The 25,727-nt window shown below is 36.8% G+C and overlaps 1 pseudogene; it reads right to left on the reverse strand.

Annotated features, from left to right (window-relative positions):
- Positions 1–24,419, reverse strand: part of LOC145040037 (uncharacterized) — a 51,052-nt pseudogene extending 26,633 nt beyond the window's left edge.
- Positions 24,420–25,727: the final 1,308 nt, after the last annotated feature.

Below are 25,727 nucleotides of genomic sequence, written 5' to 3' on the forward strand. Positions count from 1 at the left end.
TCTAATCTTCGAATCCATGTGATCGAGATCCATCTTTTCGTGATCAGACTCATATTGCTTTTCCATCAGGCTTCCTGTCTTTTCACTGATCCTGCAAAACATTCAAATGCAATCTTATCACATTATGTATTAAGAATCAATGAATAGGAACTTGATGGAGTTAGATAGTGGATTTTACCTGAAGCACATCCATACTCTTTGACTCTCCCATCTTCTGGATTCTTTAGGCTCTTAGGGCAGACTTGTATCCAACACCCTTTCACTAGGCAGCAAACATAGGTAAATTCTCCTAGAACGTCCTTGGAAGCATGGTTGGTTTACCTTCCCAACAAATATGCTCCATTGCTTTTCCAAATCATTTCTGATTCAGCAGCAACGAGCATGTAAGTTAGTTCACTGAGGTCTGCATCATGATACATCATATAATACTTTCTTTTGAACTCATTATATGATTCAGGGAGTGACTGCAGAACCCAGTCTACAACCAAATTATCATGGAATTACGCACCCAACATAATCAACCTATCGATGTGTGATTTCATTCCTAGAACGTGGCCACACACGGGCTTATCATCTTCCTGTTTCATTGCATATAGGGCTTTAGTGACATTGAACCTTTCAATTCTTCGATCTTGTGGGTTAGGGAGAACAACAAGAGTAGGAGGAGGAAGTCAAATCAAACTAGTCCACCTTGATTCTTCACTTGAATAACGGAGCAACTTATTTTCAGCAGGAACACCTTGTCCTTGAAATTTGGGAGGACCGTGATTGTCATACTTTGACATCTATAAAACGGGAAAAAATAAAATTCAACTTAGTTGATTTATTGAGTCCTTAGTAAATCACCCAAATGATATACTAAGGCTAGGACCCAACACAATATTTCACAACTCGGGAGAGGGATGCCATAACCCAAATTGCAGAACATTTGAAGGTAAGTGAATGACGATTCACTAATTTTCCACCATGAAAAACGAAAAACAAATTAAGTTTTAAATGTATTGAAAACTCCTAGATCCTTTGAGATTCATTGAACTTTTCAATGACATGTTTAAATCTCGATATGTCCCTCTAGTTTGTGATTGGCATGCCAAGGATCACAAAGCGGGTATGAATAACCGTGCAAATCTAGATGGTACCCCCACATGTTACAATCACCTATTTAATGTGCCGGTTAACCACACACTCTCCACCGAACTATGAAAAACATTGAGTAACCCTTTGCTACCTTTTCTTAGAACCACTTAGTGTGCCGGTTAACCACACACGCTCCACTAGCATCTTCACAAGGGCACAAAGTGTAATTTCATGGAATTGCATCAATTCACTTTTGCCTAAAGTAACTAAGATTGGGAATTTGTAAAATCATTTAGTTACTTTTGTATTTCATTATACTTATAATGGAAGGTTTCTGTCCTATCCTACCCATTTGGCTAACAACCCTCCACTACTCAAGAGTGCGGTGGGTAAGAGTGGATAACCATTCAATCGCCATTTTATAGACAATTTCCATAAACACCCCCTATAAACCAGCTTCGTGAATGAGGCCTACTAACGGTAAGACTGACTTTTACTCATACATATATAGAATGTTAGGCTTTTAATGTTATATATAGTATAGGTTGTATTTTACACTTTTAAAATACTAGGTGGTCTAATTTAATAAATTACACTTTTAATTTAACTAAATGTGAACCTAAACTTTATGGATTTATTAAATCTGTTTTAATTATACACCTTGATTATTTAATAAAACCATAAGGGTGTGATTTGAACTTTTCAAAACAATACTAGGGTTTAAGAATTTAAAATTTCTAAATTAACCTATTAATCAACTTTTAAATTCCAAAACTTGAGGGCAAGTTTTGAAACATTTCAAATCATTAAGGATCAAATAAAAAATAATTTAAATTAAACAATTAATTTAATGATTATCTAAATTTGACCTAAAATCAATTTCTTGCAAGATCACTTACCCAATTAATACAAATAATCAAACTTTTATCATATAAGGAAGTTATTATCTAATCAATTGGTAATTATCTTTTGTATAATCAAGGATATACTCAAAAATATGTTTAAAATTGGATTTTAATTATCCAAAACAGTTAAGGCAAGCATCCATGAGTAAAATAGCAAGAAATCCCAAAATTGCCTCCTTCTGACGCTCGAACTCGCCAAGTTCCTCTATGGACTCGTCGAGTTGGAGCTACTCGCTGAGTCCACATTGGAACTCGCCCAGTTCATCAGACAGGGGGCCAAAAATCGATTTTACAGCTTGAACAAACAAACAAGGCATCAATACCATAGAAACCAATCTAGGCTCTGATACCACTAATGGGTTTTAGCTATAAGAACATCCTATGTGCTCATGCAAGCCCTAATGCTTGGATCTAGGTTTTTCTTTTGTACATGCAATTCATCCAAGACTTTAAACCCTAGTTCTAGCATATAATTAATCATATTAACATCAGAAAGAGGTTTAGATCTTACCTTGGTTGTTATGTAGCAATAAAAATCACAAATCCTCCTTGTAATGACTTTAGAAAGCTTAGAGTCACAATTGTCACTCCTCTAATGGATCACAAACACCAATAGCAAGAGGATGAAGAATAAGGAGAGTGGAGGCTGCCCAAAATGTGTGGAACCCCTAGAGAACAAGTTCACCACGTTTTTGGGGCTTAAGGGTCCTTTAAATAGTGAGGCTATTAGGGTTATCTAACAAGGAAACCCTAATTTAGATGCTAAGGCCCTAAGCAACCCATGGACTCCCTCCTTAGAGTCCTAGGACGATTTCTAATGGGTTTCCCCATTGAATTCGTCCACCCCTCTAATATGCAGTCTATTAGCCCAATATTCAACTATAACACAATTGATAGTTCTAGTCCTTTAAGTTTAATTAATGTCTTTTAGCCACAAACTTAAGTCTTATTAATTCTTGACTAATATTAATTAAACAATATGATTTCTCCTTTAATATATTATTCTCATAATATATTAATAAATCATAATTAATCCTTTCTCTCAATAATTCATCCTATCAAGTTTCTTTGGTGAAGGCAACCCAAAAGGACCATGCACCATCGGGTCAAGTACATACCAAAATAGTTATGGACTTAGACACTAATCCAACAATATTAAGGTGATATTGTTAATTCACATGATAGTAATCGCTCACACTAACAACAACTTGAAGAGTAATTTAATATTTATTAGAAATTGATTTTAATAAATATTCAATAAACTCTTATAATTATATTGGAAATTATTTATTTATAGGAAATAATAATTTTCATTAGCACGTAACATTGCATAATTAATATATGGTATGAATTGATAAATCCTGAAAAACAGTTTGGACTAGATAATTTTTTTTTTTGTCTGTTACCAAAAAGTTATAGTTTATATTTTAGAAACTACTTTAAAAAATATAAGACTCATGCTATGTTTTTCTATTTTTAATCCGAAAATTGTTATAAGAAAAGAGTGTATGCATTTTTGATTAGTTGAATCAAAAGGTATGGCTTGTCTTAAGTATACGGGGGACATATATTAGTTGTGAATTTCATGATTACGAGGTTAAGTGTTTTACACAAAAGAACTATCATTCTATATTAAGTTGAGTCATTATTGGCGTTTCTTAAGTCTATTATTCTTAATCAACGTCCAAGTCTCCCACGAGAACCCAAAGAACTACAATAGTTGATATTTTTTCATATCTTCTTTGGTTGGTGTTTTAGTCTTTCTATAACTTGCAAGAAGATACTTGGTGAGTTGTAAGTTGTTATTATGTTCGAAAATTTTAAGACTTACGTTGCTAATATTATGAGTTTTTGATTAATTTTTGAACTTAAACAAAAAAAAATTAAACATTCTTTATATGTACGGAATCCTAGTCATATATATTATAACTTTAGTTAAGTTTATTTATCCTAAATAACCTTCTATCTCTAAATCATTTTTAACGCTTATTACACATTAATTGACTACTCTGAATGTGTGGGTGTTACAATATATGTGAGGGGGGCATGGGAGTGTACGTGTGGATATAGGGCGAGGTGGATATAAAATGTTAACATAAAAATAAAAGATTTTGAAATAATTTTTTTTTAGTTTGCTTTTACTTATATTAGACGCAATTTTAAAATCTCCTATAAATGGAATGCAATTTCTTCGTTTGTAAAATTCACCTTTTAAAAAAAAAAAAAAAAAAAAAAAAAAAAAAAAAAAACATCCACAAAATGATCTTCTGAATATTATGGCGTATTGGTTGATGGCAACTAACTTTAAAAAATAATTTAAAATTTTTAAAACCAAAAATAATCATCTATGGAATTGTTATTCAGGACTGTATGTATCCTTCTAGTCAATCATTCTGAAATTGTTCGTCATATTTTAGACTATGTTTTACGTTTTTCGAAGTGATACTACAATTCCAAAATCACTTGTAATGAGTAATGAAGACTTATTCCCTCTCAAAGAATTTTTATTAAAACATTTTCAGGTAATTATATGGTTCTTATGTGGCTAAAAGCGTGTATATATATATATATATATATATATATATATATATATATTGAAAAGTCAAATTTGGAGACAATGGTATTCACAAAATTCACAAAAATTAAGTTTAGTCGAACCCTTTAGTAAAGTCCTTCTTTTGAGCTAAGTATGAGTGATAACACTTTGGCTATAAGAGTTCATTATGCTAGGAATGGGATATTGATTTGGATTTAGTATTGGAATATTGGAATGTAATGCTCGTAGATCAGGGCTACTCAATTTAGAGACGATAAGCATGAAAAATGACTTGTTGATGGAAGATTATCTAGAAGGATTAATATTAACTAAGTTTTAGTATATGTTACAAGGATCCTGTACATATAAAGAACGCCGAAATCCGAGTTATAACGAAGAAGTTATGACCCGTCGAAGTTTCGCGACAGAATCGGCACGACACAGCGCGATGTAAATACTGAATTTACGTTAGAGCGATATTTAGCCTTAGCGATCTAAATGAAAGCTGTTGAATACGTTAAACCGAGAGCGTGCGTAAAAAGAACGCCAAAATCTGACTTCGTATGAGGAAGTTATGATTTTTTCGAAGTTTCAACATTAGCAGTATGCAGCCCGAAGTGCGACTTTGAGATTGAGCGGGTTTTAGCCGAAACAATCTAAACGAGAATCGAAGATCTCGTCAATGGTAGTGCATCGGTAAAAAAAACAGATGAAAATGGACGTCGGATGAAGAAGTTATCAATTTATAACGGAGTTTTCCTGTCCAGACCTACTAAAAATAATATATTTATAATATATTAAAAATTAAAATCAAAATTAGCCAATCGAGTCTAAACGAGAGTTGTAGAGCATAATCTCACCTACACTTGGATATAAAGAACGTCAAAAACAGAGCTCGTATGCATTTTGAAGTTCGGGGCGTGAATCCTATGGCTGTGTTAGAGCTCACAAGGTGAACACATGTAGTTTACGAGGTGAGCATTAGTGGCACACGAGGTGAACAGATGATGGACGTCTTCCAAGGAAAGTGGCCATGATGAACGCAATGACGTATTGAGTTCACGAAGTGATCATATGTAGCTTACGAGGTGAGCCTAGCTCACGAGGTGAACATTAGAAACTCACGAGGTGAACCCAGAAAATTCACCCTATACATAGAAATCGAGGGTCAACCGATTTTGGTTGCTCTTTCTCATCTCTCCCACTCCCGATACTCTCTCTAAGCCCTATTTTAACCCCCCAAAGCCCCGACATCATTCCCGAGCCCCGAAGCAAGTTCTGAAGCCCCGAGAATCCCGAGAAGTGAGATTTCCGAGCTAAAGCTCTGCCCGCGTGCAACCCGTTTTTGGAGGAAAACATCCAGGTTTCGTCACAAAAGATTATTTTAAGAGACGAGGCGTTGCTCTATCATCTTTTGATCAAATGAGTGCAGAGTCCCTTTCATAAACACGCTCATAATACAAGTATTGTTTGAATGTATTAAGTGTATTGTTGTTTATATGTGTGAGTGTGTAATTACTTTCTTCTACCGCATAGATATGAAGTATTTGCTATGAAATACATGCTATGTGTTTATACATTGTTTTCTTATTTGAGATGAGTGTGGAATGGACGGTTTATATAGTTTTTAAATGAGTTAAACTGTATATGTGTTTTATATTTACAAATATGTTGGGTAGAACATGGGTAGATGAGATAGTTGGTATGTGATAAAATGAGGAGGTATGAAAGATGATTAAGAATGATATTGGCAGATGCACCAATTAGAGAATGTCATAAAACTAGTAGAGGCACATAAGAAAAATATCGGTAGATGCACCAAGTAGTGAATGTCGTAATCCTAGCAGATGCGCTTATAGGATAATGTCGGTAGCTACACCAAATAGAGATTGTCATAATACTAGCAGATGCGCTTATATGATAATCCTGGAAAATGCATTTATTGGATAATGTTGGAAGCTGTGCCCAAAAGAGAATGTCATAAACCTGGCATTCGCGCCTCATAATGTATGACGAAATCCTGGAAGAGACGCTTAAAGGATGATGTTAGTAGATACACCTTATGTAGCAATAGATTTTGTGACAATTCCTTAGGTCAATCCTTAGGAATGAATGAATGATGGGTAATTGAATTCTTAAGGTAAAATCCTATGACATAAAGAAGATAATGGGGATGGGTAATTGGGTTGATTGTTTGATGGTTGAATATAATAATTATATTATTGTGGGTTGAAAACGCTATATCCTCACCAGGCTCCCAAGCCTGACCCACTCAGTTTTCTTTGTATCACAGGTATCGATACGAAGATATATTTCATGGAAAGATAAAAGGAGATGTAAAATATTTAGTGTAAATTATGTAAGTTTAGTTTATGCTTATGTGTCTGTATCGGAACATGACATCCCGAGATTTTGTTATATAATGAAAATACATTTCTGTAAAGGAATGTTTTGATAAATTCTTATCATATTTTTGTTTTGGGAACAAATTCCGCAATTGTTTTCTGTAAAAGATTACTCTGATTTTAAAAACAAAGCATAAACAAATCGGTCTTTTCTGGCCGTGAAATTAGGGATGTCAAAAGTCAAATTTGGAGACGATGGTACTCAAAAAATTCACAAAAATTAAGTTTAGTCGAACCCTTTAGTAAAGTCCTTCTTTTGAGCTAAGTATGAGTGATAACACTATGGCTATAAGAGTTCATTATGCTAGTAATGGGATATTGATTTGGATTTACAAATGGAATATTGGAACATTGTAACAACAACTTTTATATAATGTTTTGATATATTGGGATTTGATGATAACACCAATACTTGTTGTGTTCTATATTAAAATGTTTATTCCGTGAATAATCTTATTATTCTAAAATTTCATAATTGTTTATACTTAAGGGAGAAATTATGAAATAAGACTAATCTAAATTAGGGATTGGTTGAATTTCACTTGATGAAGGTAGGCAATGGGTGGTAACCAAGTTTCATAGGTTATTGTCACATACCTAGTATTGAATTGTCCGGCATCAAGATCAATTCATCGATCATTGCCATGAATGCTACTTGATTAAAAGGTATTATCTTTGTATCCTTAACACCAAAGATACGTAGTTTGAATTAAGTGTACGGAGCACTATCCTAAGATATAGTTAAACAGTGGTCTTTAACCAGGCAGTTATAAAATACGTTTTCAGGTATAATGTGAACTCTGTAAGATGCGTATGTAGTGAAGAGGGAATTACTTCCTTAAGTTCTGAGAGTTAGACATCTAAGGTAACTTACCAGAATTTGAACAACAAATGAGATTGATCGCGATCTGTATCACATGTTTAACATGATGTCTATGACAAGGGATAACTGCAAAACTTACCTTATACAGCAATTATAGCTTCGATATTTTTGGGAATTGTGTGTTGATAGAATGGCACAAAGTCGTATGTTGAAGGGGTATCGAAATGTTTGTAGATATCCATCATAGTTTATATAAATCTAATATGAGTCTTACGCAAGTGCGAGATTGAAATATATAGTATGCTTGAAGAGTGTATTTAATGTGAGATTATTAATTAACATATAATATTAATGGGTCACACTAACAGCAACTTCATAAAATTAGAACTTGATTTTAATAAATATTCAATAAACTCTTATAATTAAATTGGAAATTATTTATTTATAGGAAATAATAATTTTCATTAGCAAGTAACATTACATAATTCAAATGGTATGAATTAATAAGTCCTGAAAATTATTTTTAACTAGTTAAATTCTTTTGTATTATTCAAAAAACTTATAGTTTATATTTTACAAACTTGATTATAAAATACAAGACTCATGATTTCGTTTTTGTATTATCAATCCAGAAATTATAATAAGAAAAGAGAGTATGGCTTTTTGATTTGTTTAATAAAAAGGTATAACATGTCTTAAGGACATCGGGATATGTAGGTGTTGGAGCATTAATAGCCAAAAGGATTGTATCACTCATCAAAATAATGCCAAATTTAAGCTTTCAAAAACATTTAAAAACCATTAATCATTACAAAACTTGTTTTCAAAATAGTAAAAATATCAGAGTATCCAAGAAACAAAGTTATAAATGTGAGGGGTCGTACGATCATATCATTGGCTTCGCACGATCATCTGATGTACCTAAACTTTACAGATTAGATTACCCCTGGGCCTACAATGTGAGTCTAGCTTGGCTACCGGGCTCACAGCTCACATCTGGATTGCCATCGAGCCCACAGTACAAGTTTGGTATGCCTTACCCGGCCTTTAGCTGGTATACGGAATGTTGTCAAGCCAACAGTACGAGTCTGGCATGCCCTACCCTGCCCTCAACTCGTATCTGGAATGCTCATAAGTCCTCAGTATGAGTCTACCATGCCCCACCCGGCCCTCAACTCACATCTAGAATATTCTAGGGGTTGTTAGCTGCTGTACAGAGTAGTATAACCTCAACCCAACCAACATAATATGTCGACATATAACATAACTAATGTACATACAAATAATCAGATAATAACATAGTTAGTCTTGCAGATCTACCAAACCGGCATAGAAACTAGCATTTAAAACCGACTCATACTCAACATAATACCAACTACTAGGATATTATTCAATGGTCGGCATTGGTGCCTTCGACCCCTTAGTATAGTGAGGATAACTGTCACACCCCCAAACCAGACAACGGAAACGTGCAGGGGCTTGTGCGTGACTTCATCTTGAAATATCATTACAATGAATATAACTGAAACATAACATCATCATCATCACACATGTAATATATCAACATTCATTGTTTACATAGAGTATTGTATTTGAATATTACATGCCGAAATAATAAGAGTTTGATGAAACAAAATATCATACAATATCCATTAGTTTGTTTTGTTCATCCTCCTTCAACGTTTTCCTGAGAATACTAGTTATTTTGAAAAACGGTCAACATAAAATGTTGGTGAGTTAATAAGCATGTTTGTGAAAACGATTTGTATAATTTCGAAAACCACCAAAAAAGCCGATATTTTCTCCAAATTGTTTAGTATGTTTGTGTCAGATCTTGTATTAATGCATGTATGTTATTGTTTATTTAACTAAAAGTGTAAAGAGAATGTAGAGAGAATGTAAAGAGAATGTAAAGAGAATATTCCCAGACAACCCGATGTTGTCTGTAAAAGAGAAAGTTGCCATACCAACCCCCAAGGTTGAGTACTAGTAAGAGTATATTTCCGAGTAATCCAAGAGAAAAGCGAATGGTCTTCCGTATACTTCATAACGTTAATTCCTCTAAGCGAGCCGTCATAACCATACTAAATAATGACAATTTCACCTGTCTTGACATCGTGGACGCCGACGGAAAATAGAATAAGGTTTTCGTCACCCTAGACGAGTTATTCTAACTGTAGCGAACAACTTAGGTGTGGGTTATCATCCCCATATAGATCTATACACAAATCCCCACTCTCCCTTCAAGAGACCTTGGTTATAACTACAGGCTACGATCGTACAGTTAATAGGTGCCAACCGATAAAAACTCGCTAGATCCTTAATCGAATTTACACGAAGAAAAACGTATAAACTCATTCTAGGTCCAATGATCCATGTAAGTGAACCACTAAGGCCTCACTAAACATGAAATCATTTCAAGGTCCAATGAGATTATATAACATGGCCATAAATATATGTGACAGGACAACTAAGGCCCATTTCACATATAAGGTATTATAAGCCCAAATAGCATGCAAATAGTATCTAAGGTCTGTCTCACATGTTAATGGGTCAATGAGAGCCAACAAACATATAAATAGTATACAGTACCTATCACACATAAAAATGGGCCACTAAGGCCCGATAACCTAGAAAACGATCAAATTAATCCGTTTGTTAGTTTATCGTTGGTTTTGGTTCTAATATTCACTTAAATAGCATAAAAGTCCACTTTTGTAAAAATGACGTTTTTGGCCCAATAAGCCAAAAATTTACAATTAAGGCCCAATTTTGTAAGAATAATACTTTAGTCTCCATTTTGTTGAAAACTTGTGTTAATGACTAGTTTGTGGCAAAAATAACCCTTTAAACGCATTTTGGGCTTTTTAGAGCTAGTTGTTGGAAAATTGTAGAAAAATCATCGTAAGTCTAAATTTGGATTTGTAAATTCTGGAAGTTTGGAAATTTTGTTTACTTTGTTCACAATGTCTCCCATAATTTTTAATGGCTTCTAAAAAGTGTGATATTGCTCACCTTCACAGGCTGGTCCGAAAATATTTCAAATATGATAGACAATTTTGTAAAATTCGCCAAACATTTTAGAAAAATCGTATAAAAACGTGAGAGTAGTCATTTTAAAGGTATAAATGTGAACTTTATCCATGTAAAACAGTTTTCAAAAATATTTCCATTAAGAGGGTCAAAACAGTCCGAGATTGGACCAAAACTTTTCTATCAAGGGCTGTTTTATGAGTTTAAATTATAGATCATAGAACACAACACTCATTTTTGCTATTTAAAGTGTATCAATCTCAGATCTATTAGTTTAAATGTATTATATGTGATAAAACATACTTTTCTCAACGTTCTTATGAAGATCCAAGTGATAAACTTCAAGTTCTTAACATATTTTTATATTAATGAAGAAATCAACACATAATCATCAAATAATTCATAGAAAACACACATAGTCATGTATATACACATAGATCTACACAAATCAACTTTTATTCTCCCCCAAAAACAAGTAAAATCCAAAAAAAAAGGGGTATGAACTCACCTTGTTTGAAGATTTCAGATTTTAATGAAGAAATGAAGAGATCTCGACTTTAGCAAGCCTCTTGAGGAGGTTTTTGAACTTTGATGGTTCTAATGAACATGATCCATGAAATATGGTCGTAAGAGGAGATTGTTTAAGAAATCAAGAAGTTAAATCATAGATCTAAGCAAAAACTTACCAAAGATGATGATCTAGGTGCAGATACTCTTGAAACTACACTCCAAAACTCGAAATTTAGAGGAAGGAGATGAGAGTTCTTGACAGAATAATTGAAAGAGTTTGAAGTTGAGAAATGTGTGTTTGTTTGTGTTCTTTGGCCGAGTATAGAGAGAGGAAGAGAAGATATTTAAGGAAGTTTGCACGAAAGATAATAGATTTCTAGAAGTATGTGATTTTCTAGATATATGATGGACAATTATGAGTTGTCAAGTTTTAAATCAAACCCTCTTTCATTTCTTTTTGTGTGTGGGCCGATAATGGGCTAAAAGAATGGGAAGGAAATGTTTTTGGGCTTATTCTTGGCTTATTCGAATTTATAAAGCCATATTAAAAGAACTTAAGGCCTATTAGGGCAAATGGAATAATTTATGGCCCAATAAGGCCTATTAGAGATAAAATGGATTATTTTAGGCCCTCATGGCCCAAAACAATAAATTTTTATGAATGTAGGTCCATTTAGAGCCCATTTAAGGGTCCTAGGCCCACAATAGTCGGTTTGGATACTTATTGGCCCATTAGGCTCAATAAGAGAATCATAGTCCATAATGTACTTGAGTCAGGATTTCTAGGGTTTCCAACCCTTATTTGAACGTATGAGATGTATTTGAACGAGAATAGAGTATAGGCTTTTACAATGAATGATGGTTACATGGGAATAGAATTCCATAGCAAAATGCCAATTGTGACATCAACCCCACGTTAAAGGGAATTTCGTCCCAAAATTCTTTCGAGAGATAGGTTCTTGAATGAGTAAATTGATGAGGGTAAATCTGCTTTATCTTGTCCTTGCGTTCCCATGTCAATTCTGGTTTACGCTTAACGTTCCATCGAATCTTCACAATCAGAATGCAACTTTGTTTTGTACGCTTTACTTCTCTATGCAATACCTCAACTGGTTCTTCGATGAATAGGAGATTCTCGTTTATTTCGATCTATTCTAAGAGAATGATAAGAGTTCTTCCTAATAGGCACTTTTTCAGATTCGAGGCGCTGAACACAGGGTGTACCTTGCTGAGTTCGGCAGGTAGTTGCAGCCTATTAGCCATTGGACCAATCCGGGCAAGAATCTAGAACGGTCCAATGTATCGCGGGTTCAATTTTCCTGTTTCCTAAAGCAAATCATTCCTTTCTAGGGAAATAATTTCGATAGTACCCAACCTTCGACTTGGAATTCCATAGGTTTTCGTCATTTGTCATCATAACTCTTCTGTATGTCTTGTGACGCTTGAAGTCTAGTTCTGATTTGGATTATCTCCTCTGTCATTTCGTGAATGGTTTCTGGTCCCGTGAGAGTACTGATGAGTGATCGGCATTTACGACCATAAAGAGTCTCGAAAGGAGCATCCTTGATGCTCAAGCAATAACTGTCGTTGCGTGAGAATGCAATCAAGGGCATGACTTCGAGTGGTCGAATGGTCCGTTTTCTTTGGCTATTGGTTTGAGGGTGGTAAGCAAGGCTCATACTAAGCTATGTGTCATACCCCCAAACCAGAATGGCAGAAACATTCGGGGGTGGGTGACTTCAAGTAGTACCATAACAATTGAATATCGTAAAGAAAGTAACACAACACCAGAACATACATTGTTGCGTAATACACGTTTCCAAATAAATATTACAAATATGATGATTAAAAATGTTTTAATAATAGACGCCTTAGCGTTCCTTCTTTAAAAGCTGGTGGTTATCTGTATTACTGATTCCCTGAAAAATACAAGTAGTTTCGAAAAGTGTCGTTGGTGAGTTCATAAGTGTTTTTGTACTAAAAAAGCATGTCTTTTTAGAAGAAAATAGATGAATGTGATCTCCAGAAAATCCAATATTTTCCACATATAGTTTGAAAAAGTCCGAAAAGTTGGAGGGCATTAGTATCTTTCGTACCTAAATGATGAAAGTGAATTTACACTCAAAATAATGTAAATACTGAATGCATTCATGAGTCTCGTAAATCAAGCTTATTTTTATACTTTCGTGTGAGTCTTATAACCATGCTATTAACACAGATTGCCTGTAAAACATTCCTCAGGTGTTGTAGTGTTATGATATTTGTCACCCCAGACCTATCGCTCTAACTGTAGCTAACAGTTTAGGTACGGGATTGTCAATCCCGTATAGATTTATACACAAGTATCACACTCTCCCTCCAAGAAATTAATGGTTTATAATACAGGACTTGAAATGCGTACTTGAGAGTACGTTGAAGTTGAATATCTCACAATACTTAGTATAAATAGCTTTACGAAAAGAAATTCTTTATTTCACTTCAGATGAAAGTATTTCGTTTTTCAAGATGTTTACGTAAGAATGTATAAATAACACGCAAACTATACTGATTATATTTTTTCCGAAAGTTTGTTACATTTGGTGATAATAACTCGATGAAATACTAACTTTTCATGCAAATTAAATGTTGATATCGAATAATAATAATATATAAGTTGTATTTGAATCTATATAAAGCGATACATTTTCTTATATTGCACTTGTATTCCCCACTAAAACATGAAAAGACGTGAAAAGTAGGGGTATGAACTCACTTGTTTGGTTTGCAGAGAGTGAGCCTAGAATCGAGCAGAACTTCAACTACAGAAAGTTGCGTCTTCGAGCTTCTCGGGGATGTCGGTAGCGTAGAACATTCGTCGGGGCTCAGTTATGGAACTGAGGGTGTCGGGATGGCCTCTAGAGCTGTGAGTGAAAGTGAGAGAGAGTTTGAGAAAAGTGTGTCAAAACATGAACCTCATGCCCTCTATTTATAGGGCTGAAAGAGGGAGTATATTGGGTGTAATATTGGAGTACGCTGGGTGTACTCCTTACACTAGGCGTACTTCGGTTATACTAGGCGTTCGCATGCGTCATGGCTTACAACTCGAGCCTAGCTAAGCGTAGAGGTTGCTAGCCGATGGGACTCGACACTGCTCCTGAGTACGTTGGGTGTAATTCGTATTTCAAACTTCTAAATTCCGTAAGTTTCGCGTACGAGCTCCATTTTTCGTGTTCATTATATCCACGCGTAGGTGATACTATGCTCTACAACTTTCATTTAGACTCCGTCGGCTAGTTTTGAATTTATTTTTAATAGTATGTTTTTAGTAGTCTGGGACTACTAAAGTCCGTTAAAAATCCATAACTTCTTTATCCGACGTCTGTTTTCGTCTGTCTTTTTACCATCTTACTCCTGTTGTGGAGACCTTCAATTCTCGTTTAGGTTACATTAGCTTAAAATCGTTCGATCTTTAATTTGAGTTTTTACCTCTCTACTACTGTTACGAAAGTTAGAAAACTCGTAACTTCTTCATACGAGGTCCAATTTAGGACATCTTTTTATGCACGTTCACGGTTTAACAAAATCTACGACTTTTGTTTAGATACCTAAGGCTAAAATGCATTTTATTGGAATTTCACTTTTTACGTTTAATAATGTTTTACCGAGTGTGTCGTGAATATTTGAGTGCTCATAATCTTTTCATTATAACTCGGTTTTGAACGTTCTTTATGTTTTTAGAAACCTTGGCACGGTATCTAACATTTGATGCATCCCGAATTTAAATTTTTGAACACTTTATTTTTTAGGTTAATTCCGATGATTCCAAATAGTTCGTTGTATTTGACTTTTGAGTGTTACATTGATTTGAGTGTTACATTGATTTTTTAGGTTGTCACATCATCCCCCCGTTAGAGGGAATTTCGTCCCAAAATTTAATCTATGACAAACTTTATGGGTTAGGAAAAATATGCGGGTACTTTTGTTTCATCTGATCCTCACGTTCCCAGGTGTATTGACGTCCTCGCTTGGCGTTCTAGCGGACCTTTACAATAGGTATGTGGCTTTGTTTAGTTCTTTTAATTTCTCGATCCATGATCTCTACTGGTTCTTCTAAGAATTGGAGATTCTTATTTATTGCAATTTCGTCCAGAGGGACGACGAGGGTCTCATCGGACAAGCACTTCTTTAGGTTTGATACGTGAAAGGTATGGTGTACGTTGTGGAGTTCCTAAGGTAATCGAAGTTTGTAAGCCACTAGACCGATCCTGAAAAGGATCCCGAATGGTCCAATGTACCTTGGGTTCAGTTTCCCATGCTTTCCAAAATGTATTAATCCTTTCCAGGGAGAGACTTTTAGTAGGACATGGACTCCAACCTGGAATTCCAAGGCTTTCCGTCTTTTATCCGCATAACTCTTTTGTGTGTCCCTTGAAGCCTTCAGTCGTTACCGCATCTGAACAATCTTCTCCGTAGTTTCTCTTATGATTTCTGGCCCAGTGAGAGTGTTGTCTGTTGCTTGTCCTCTTGCTAGCTGCGTGTCACCCACTTCAGCTGAGCACATAGGTGATCTGCACTTACGACTGTAGAGGGCTTCGAACGGGGCAACCTTGATGCTAGTGTGGTAGCTATTGTTGTAAAAAAACTCGACCAATGGTAAATGGGTGTCCCATTCTTTGCCAAAATCGATTACGCAATCTCTCAGCATATCTTCTAGGGTTTGTATGGTTCTCTCACTCTGGCCGTCGGTTTGTGGGTGATACGCGGTACTCATATCTAGTCTCGTTCCTTGAGATCTTTGCAACGAATTCCAGAACCTTGAGGTGAATCTACTATATCGGTCCAAGATAATGGATATTGCCACAACATGCAACCGTAAAATCTCCCTAAGGTATGTTCTAGTTAGCTTCTCCAATTTATCCATTTCTTTGATTGGTAGGAAGTGCGTAGATTTAGTTAAACTGTCGAAGATCACCCAGATGGTGTTGAGTCCGCTTACCCTCTTGGGTAACTTGGTTATGAAATCCATGGTTATCCGCTCCCACTTCCATTTAGGTATTTCTGGTTGTTGTAACAATCCCGAGGGCTTTTGGTATTCCACCTTGACTTTGGCGCAAGTCAGACATTTTCTCACATAGGTAGCAATTTTGTCACACCCCAAAACTGGAACGGCAGAAACGTCCTGGGGTGGATGACGTCATGTCAAGTATCACAACACATGCATTATAGTCATCAAAGTACAACAAAACATTTCATTAGTAGTAATAGTTTTACATGGTAACATTAATACATCAAAGTAATACAAATAATTGAATAGATACAGCACAGTACTAAGTTATCTTCACCAATAGCTTCGAGATGTACATGTCTAATGCTAACCTGAGAATACAAGTTATTTGAAAAGCGAGTATCAACATTTTTTTACAAATGCTGGTTAGTTCATAAGTATTTAGTGACGTTTCAATCAAATAACTTTAAAGTAGTAGTTTAAGTGTTTTCTGTGTATTAGAGTTCTTTCCAGAAAATCCTATATTTTCTTTAATAAAGCAGCCTTCTACCAAGACTGGTCAGTGTTATGTGGTAAAAAGTGGTTTTCCCTTAACTGCTATCATTATCAAAATACTGAATTTGATTATTAAAGAAAGCAAGAGACGACAGGGAAATGACACATGCCTCAGCAGTGAGGACTGCTGACAAAGGCAAAGGAATCATAGACTCCAAGAGAGTATCGAATGAACGACATGCCTGGTTCAGTCAAAAAAATAGAGACACAGACCCCAGACAATATGAAATGAAAGATACGTCTTGCAAGGTCAAAAACAGTGAATACAGACCCCAGACAGTATCAAATGAAAGATACGTCTTGTAAGGTCAAAACTCTGAATACAGTGATAGCAGTGGATACAGTGAATATAATGAATACAGTGGATACAGTGAATACAGTGGATATAGTGGGTACAGTGAATACAATGGATACAAACCCTAGACAGTATCAAAATAAATGATGCGTCTCTTAAGGTCTAAAACAGAGAATACAGACCGCAGACAGTATCAAATGAAAGATACATCTTGCAAGGTCTAAACAGTGTGACTCTGAAAAGTGAGATACCAGTATGCAGTGTAAATTGCCGGAGAAATACCGTTACCTTAAGGCCATGAATTATAAGGTAACCCGGGATACTCGTAACCATACTAACTGACACTAGAGTACTAGACGCCCTACAAGCGTCTATATAATGTGATATTTGTCACCCGTTGGCTTGGTGAGCCGTGGACTGTAGCTAGCAGTCAGGGTGTGGGAGTGTCAATCCCGTATAGATCTATACACACAATGTCCGTTCTCCCTACGGGAGACTCTGGTTACCAACTAGACGACGGAGAAGGCCATGTCCTGAAGATGCATCCCAAATAGTGGGTAAAGACTTCCAAATAGTGGGTAGTGTGTAAGTGTTGAACTAGAGGTAGAGACTACCAAATAGTGGGTAGTGTGTTTCTAATGTAAGTGTAGACTAGAGGTAGAGACTCTTAACTGAACTAACTAGAGAATTCCTGTATGGCTATGCTCATATACATAATATATATAACTAATGAATCAAACGACCTTCGGACGGCCATCCGATCCCACCAGACCACATCTCAACGAAGAAAAGGAAATAGGGCGTACAAGCCTTCCTAAGTCCTTCAATCATTAGTTATATACATCTAGACAAGAACAAGCATACATCTAACTACGCTTGAGGGTGTCTCAAGTGGTATCATACAGTGAAGTATAAGTGTACGGTGGAACATCTGAGTCGTGAAGTATAAGCGTACAGAGTGGGATAATCGAATCATGAAGTATATGTGTACCAAGTGTAAGTGTATCACGAAGTGGAAACGACGATAAGTGAAGTAAGGGCGTCGATTAAGTATAAGCGACTACAAGTATAGGCAAAATAGAGACAATACCAAGTATAAACGCATCACAAAGTGAAAGTGTTATTGAGTTTGAGTTTAAAAAAAAAAATAAGTATAAGTGAAGCTGCAGTAACTAACAAGTAAAAGTATACATGAAAACCTTGGAAAAACCTTTATACTCAGGAAAATCGCATTTGTATTCTTTGGTAAATTAAGTGTGAGAACCTTTAGAAATCTTTGGGAATCTTTCATAAATCGGTTTGAAAATGGAACTTTGATAAAGCAATAAAAGTAAGAACTTGAACAAGTGAAAACCCTTTTTAAAGCCATTTATAGTGTCCTACTCGGTAAAACAGTGTATAGTGGTAAAATCTTGTGCATGCGGGTTATCGATCACATATGATTGATATGATAACTGACATGTTTAACTTGTATTCCCCCTATAAAACATGTAAAAACATTAAAAGGTTCATTCAGGGTATGAACTCACCTGGTGTAAGTAGGTCCGACGAAGGTGCCGTTTGGGCGTTCGGTGTCACGCAAGGACTGGAACACACACAATGACCTATTTAACATATGATAACATATGTTCATACACAATTAGTATATTTAATACTAATTAAACAAATATACACACTCAAAGGAGCGGAAAACACTTTAGATAAGTGTTTCGGTGTCCCGGGTAGCGTTTAAGGGTGTGTATGACTTAGGAATGGAGTTTACCCTCTGAGAGTAAACTCTTAATACCATGTTTACGGCCCAGGGACTACTCACCATGAGTTTACGGCCGTAAACTCATGGTGAGTAGTCCCTGGGCCGTAAACATGGTATTAAGAGTTTACTCTCAGAGGGTAAACTCCATCACCATGAGTTTACGGCCGTAAACTCATGGTGATGGGTTCTAGGGTGTTTAAGGCTTCTAGCTTGTTCATGGGATTTTTCTAAGTACTTTTCCAAAAAGGCATGAGTGGATTAAAGGCTTCTAAGGGCATTATATTGGAGTTTACGGCCTAGGGACAACTCACATGGGAGTTTACAGCCATGAACTCTCATACCTTGGATTTAGTGAAGTTTTAAGCCCTAAATACCTTCCTAGCAATTTATAATGGAGTGTGATGCCATTTTGGGGGATTAAAACTATCATTTGGGTGTGTTTTGGGGAGTTTACGGCCTTGGTACATACATGGGCCGTAAAATCCTTTTTCCCTTTCATTTTGATGTGTTTAAGTGATCAAAACCCCAAATACTAAGTCCCTAAATTATGTATGAAGCCTAAGGGTGGTTTGGGAGTGTTTTGGAGGCATTTTGACATAGTTTAGAGGTGTTTACGGCCTAACCATGTGCTTGGGCCGTCAACTCTCTTTGATGCCTCGAATCATTGTGTTTTAATGTTTAAACACTCATAGGCTAATACCTCAATTTATTTCCAAGCCATTAGGGACAAGTTTGGGTCATTTTGGCCTCATTTTAGGTGTTTACGGCCTAAGGAGGAGCTTAGGCCGTAAAATCCTTTTCCATTGCTTGTAAGTCCAATTTTTGGGCTATAAACACACATCATAATGTTTAGAATAAGCTAGGGTGAGTGGACTTATGATTTGGAAACGTTTGGTTACGAATTCGGGGCGAAAACAAGTCTAGAGAGAGAGTATAGAGAGAGAGGGTGGAAAAGCTCCAAATGGAGTTTACTCCCCTTTATATATGGGTCGGAGTTGGAGCTCAGTGGAATTCTACCCGATACTGTCGTTATACGGGGCTTTTGGTCGCACCCGATTTAGTGGTCGTAACAATAAAACTTAACATTTTCCATTTAAATGGAATGTGTGTTATCTGTTTTTATTTCCTTTTATCACGACTTAACGGCATATTAATGTGAACCAATGGAATGTTTATTAAATTGACACTCTCTAATTAACAAAACTTTTATACGGTGGAATATTCTGTTAATGGTAATAGGGAAAATGTAACGGGACAACTTGGGTTGTCACAAATTTCGGCTTTCATGTTTGGCCACCAATATAGTTTCTTGAGGTCCAAATACATCTTATCGGAACCGGGATGTATGGAGTATCGTGTCTTATGGGCTTCGTTCATGATGACATCTCTGAATCCGCCAAACTTCGGTGTCCAGATCCGATTCATGAAGAAACGAACTCCATTATCCTTGACTTCAAGATTCTTATCCATTCCCCTTAAGGCTTCCCCCGCTACATTTTCGGAATTCAAAGCTTCTATTTGGGCTTCCTTGATTTGTGTGGATAGGTGTGAATAGATTGTCATAGTTAGAAGCTTCACTTGGCGACTCGAGTATTCCTTTCGTTTGAGTGCATCAGCCACCACGTTATCCTTTCCGGGATGATATCGAATTTCGCATTCGTAATCATTTAGTAGTTCTACCCACCGTCTTTGTCTCATGTTGAGTTCCTTCTGGTTGAGTATATGCTGGAGGATTTTATGATCCGTGAAGATTGTACATTTCGTGCCGTAGAGATAGTGCCTCCATATCTTTAGAGCGAAAACGACTGCTTCTAGCTCGAGATCGTGCGTTGTGTAGTTTACTGCGTACGTCTTTAGTTGTCTTGAGGTGTAGGCGATGAACTTCCCTCGCTGCATCAGAACACACCCAAGTCCATGGTTTGACGCATCACAATAGTCCATAAAGTCTTATGTTCCTTCTGGTAAGGTTAAGATGGGCGCACTGGATAAGGCTCGCTTTAGTGTTTGAAAAGTGATGCCTTGTTTTTCTCCCCAGTCGAAGGTCACACTCTTCTGAGTTAGGGTGGTAAGCGGCTTAGAAATCTTCGAGAAGTTTTGTATGAAACATCAGTAATACCCGACGAATCCCAAGAATTCTCGGATTTCTGTTGGGGTCCCTGTAGTCGTCCAATTCTCCATTGCTTTGATCTTGGAAGGATCCACGTGTATCCCCTCTTTTCTTACTACGTGACCTAGGAAATCTACTTCTCGAATCCAAAATTCGCACTTTGAAAATTTTGCGTATAGCTTCTTTGCCCTCAATGTTTCCAAAACTTGGCGGAGGTGTTCGTTGTGTTCTTCCTTGCTTCTTGAATAGATGAGTATATCATCTATTAACACAATCACAAATTTATCCAGAAAGGGATGACATAATTGGTTCATTAAGTCCATTAACACCGCTGGTGCATTTGTCAATCCAAAGGGAATCATTACAAACTTGTAGTGACCATAGCATGTTCAGAATGCCGTTTTGGGGATGTCTCCTTCCAACACTTGCAGTTGGTGATAACCATATCTTAGATAGATCTTTGAGAAGTAGCTTGCTCCTTGTAGTTGATCGAACAAATCTTCTATGTGCGGTAGGGGATATCGGTTCTTGATCATGAGTTTGTTCGGTTCCTGGTAATCGATGCACATGCGAAAGGATCTATCCTTCTTCTTTATGAATCGAACCAGTGCTCTCTATGGTGAGAAGTTCGGTCTGATGAAGCCTTTGCTCAACAGCTCGTTTAGTCGACCGGACAGTTCCTGCATCTCGGCTGGGGCTAGACGGTACAACAATTTTGCTACTGGGGTAGCTTTGGGAATTATGTCGATCCTAAAATCGACTTAGCATTCTGGTGGGACTCCTGGAAGATCTTTTGGGAAGACGTCTGGGAAGTTGAAGACTTCCGAAATGTCTTTAATGTTCTTTGATTCTCGTTTCTTGTCTACCACGTGGGCTAGAAAGGCATGATATTCCTTGCGAAGATATTTTTGTGCTTTGACGCAGTAGATGATTTGTAAATTTGTACTCAGTTTTTCACCATAAATGACAACAGTTTCGCCGCTTGGCAGATTAAGGCGAACGACCCTTTCGTGACAAAGTATATCAGCATGGTGAAGGCTTAACCAATCCTTACCGATGATGAAATCAAAACTTCTTATTGAAATTGGCATAACATTGATTTGAAACAAGTGCTCGTTTAAATTTAATGTACATCCTATGTACATATCGCTTACGCTTTCCGTTTTACCGTTTTCCATTTCTACAGTGAATATTTTATTGAGTGGTTGGGGCTTTTGATTATGTACGTGTTTGAATTTATGACTCACAAACTTCTCTCCGCACCGCAGTCAAAGAGTATACATGCATAAATGTTGTCGAGGAGAAACATACCCGTAACCACCATGGGGTCAGCTATTGCTTCATTATGTCCTATCGCCAGCACTCTTCGTACACCGCCAATATTCTTTGCCATAGGGCAATCCCTCTTGAAGTGCCCAGTTTCTCCACACCCATAACATGCTTGGCTTACTCGAGTACCAGAAACTTGGGTGATTGGTCGCGCCGGCACCTTACAGAAATGGGCAGCGTGCCCTTTCCTGTTGCAGTTTTTACAGTGCATTACTCGGCAATTACTGTGGCGATGGTTTTGTTACACTTTGGCAGGTTCCCAGCATATTGCTTCGTTGCCACGGGGGTAGCAGGAATTGTAGTGGGTGCAGTAGCAGCATGGACCGCCACCATTTGTTTCTTTGAAGGTTCTTGCGAAGTTTGACCTTTTCTCTTGTTCCAAAACTTCTTCTTGTTGTTATTGTTGTCATTGTAGTTGCTTCCTTTGGTTGGTTCAGCGACGACGGTTGTGACACTTTGACAGACCCCATAGTCAACGAGAGATTGCGCCAGTTCCTTGGTGCTGTCGAACGTTGTGGGTTTGGAGGCTAGCACACTTCCTCGAAGCTGGGGTGACAGTCCTCAGATATACCTTTCCACCTTTTGGCTTTCCAGAATCATCATTCTTGGGCAAAGTATTATCAAGTCACTGAATCTATCCGTATATCCTGTGATGTCCGAGCCTAACATCGTAAGGCCCCACAACTCTTGTTCGAGCTTCTTAATCTCGACTCTTGGGCAGTACTCTCGTAGTAGCATTCGTTTTAGGTTTTCCCAACCCATGGATTTAACCACCACCAGGGTTAGTGACTTGACGTGTCCGTTCCACCATGTTAGGGCTCGTTCGGAGAAAGTACAGGCGGCAAATTTTACATTGCATTCTTCGTGGCACACGCATATTTCAAACACAACTTCCATTTTCTCTATCCATTGGAACAGAGCCATCACTCCCCGAGTCCAATTAAAGGGAATGGGTTTGCCGTTGGTGAAGTCTTTGTAAGTACATTCCCCGAAACGGCCTTGGCTTTGTCCATTTGTAAAGTTGTTTATTCCTCCTCCTGACCCATTGTTACTCATTTGTGCCATCGCTGCAGTTACAGCGGCTGTTACAGCAGCCTGGAACATAGTTACATCCATAGTTGGAGGGGTGGTGGAGGTGGTGTTGGAGCTGTGTTTCTGCGCGATGATCTACGGGGAGACATGTTCTGATAGAGAAATAACAATGAAGACTACAAGTTTTTAATGATTTGACAATCGTGGACTAGAGGGTTAGTTATATCTATAATTTGTTTTGACTTTAGTTAATGGTTTCGACGTAGATATAGCAATTTAGATAATCCGATGAATTTCAAGAGGTATGTAAAGAAATACTTCATATATATATATATATATATATATATATATATATATATACACACACACACACACACACATATATATATATATATATATATATATATATATATATATGTCAAACATACGGTGCGTTACATTTTTCTTTGTGGTTAGGAAAATTTGACCTATCTAAAGGTCTCCGATTACAAGTTTAAGGAAGGTAAAAACTTTATCCGAGGTCCTATTCTATATCAAAATTATTGTAGTTGGGCAAGTCTTACTTGCGGCATGTTGTGCGTTTGGAGCTAGACTCTGCATCCAATTGTTTGACTCCTATTAAACGCCTCTCAAAGACCGCTTGTTGTTCCTTCATCTCTCTTATTTCTACAAGTGCTGCCTCCATTTGGATTTGAAGCGTCTTTGTGTGGAGTTGGGTATCTTCGTGTAGTCCGTCCATACGACGGATGTCTACGGCGTTACCCTGTACAACAGCATTGATCTCACGAATTCAGACTTCTTGAACTCCCGATTGGTAGGTCTGCTTGGCTATTTTGCCCACAAGGACGGGAAGCGCTCGATCGACTGAACCTCCACCACTGACGTCGTAGAACTCCCGATACATGCCAAAGGGAGGGTGTACACCTTGTTGCTGGCTCCAATGGTGGATATAGCTTTCCCAAACGGGAGTGGGACCTTGGTAGCCCATTCTAATTGTGGGAGAGCGGGGTGCTGGTGGGTTGATTATTTCCGGCTCAGAGTCTATTGCATCCGTACTTTCCTCTTCCTCCTCCATAGGCTCTTCTTCCTCTTCGACTTCGAATTCCTCTTCGACTTCCTCTTTGATTTCCTATGGGTCTTCTTCCGGATCTTCTTCTATCCATCCACTGTTACCTTGGTTCGGGTAGTAGGGATCTCCGGGTATATGGAATCCAGCCATTTTGTCTATACTAGAATAGAGGTATGAGAATTTTATGAAAAATTTGGGGAGAAAAGAAATTTTTATTCGACGACATCCTAAGTTTAACCAAATCTTGAGGTGTGCACGATTTTTTTCTTGTCCTTATTATTATAAAACACTCCTATAGTATTTCAAATTCGCAAGTTTATTATTTTTATTTGGTAAGTTTTTGACTTGTTGTCCACTACGACAATTCCTCGACGTACGTTGGTCAAATCCAGGATAAATGTAGTTGATTAGGCTATATTTACTCTCGATTTGATTACATACCCCGAGGCCCAGTTGTAGTGTCGTAACTTTCCTTAATACTTTTTATAAAACTTTGCTATGATACGAGACCGATGCATGCATGTAAAAATGTATATTTTCTTAAAAAATAATAAAAATATTGTTTATGAAAACGTTTTGTCAGAGGGTTTTTGGTCCCTTTTGCATTTATAGTTTGTATATCTTATATGGTTCGATATACTTAGTTCACTATAAACAATGCTCTAATACCAATCTGTCACACCCCAAACCAGAATGGTGGAAACATTCGAGGGTGGGTGACTTCACGTAGTACCATAACAATTGAATATCGTAAAGAAAGTAACACAACCATCATATATACAACCAAAACGTACATTGTTGCGTAATACATGTTTCCAAAAGAATATTACAAATATGATGATTTAAAATGTTTTAATAATAGATGCCTTAGCGTTCCTTCTTTAAAAGCTGGTGGTTACATGTATTACTGTTTCATTGAGAAATACAAGTAGTTTCGAAAAGTGTCAACAATAAACTTGGTGAGTTCATAAGCGTTTTTGTGCTCAAAAAGTATGTCTTTTTGGAAGAAAACAGATGAATGTGATTTCCAAAAAAATCCAATATTTTCCACATATAGTTTGAAAAAGTCCTAAAAGTTGGAGGGCGTTAGTATCTTTCGTACGTAAATGATGAAAGTGAATTTACACTCAAAATAATGTAAATACTTAATGCATTCATGAGTCTCGTAAATCAAGCTTATTTTTATACTTTCGTGTGAGTCTTATAACCATGCTATTGACACAGACTGCCTATAAAACGTTCTTCATGTGTTGTAGTGCTATGACATTTGTCACCCCAGACCTGCCGGTTTAACTGTAGCTAATAGTTTAGGTA

Source organism: Lactuca saligna, chromosome 4 (assembly GCF_052625555.1).
Source record: "Lactuca saligna cultivar CGN05327 chromosome 4, ASM5262555v1, whole genome shotgun sequence".
NCBI lineage: Eukaryota > Viridiplantae > Streptophyta > Magnoliopsida > Asterales > Asteraceae > Lactuca > Lactuca saligna.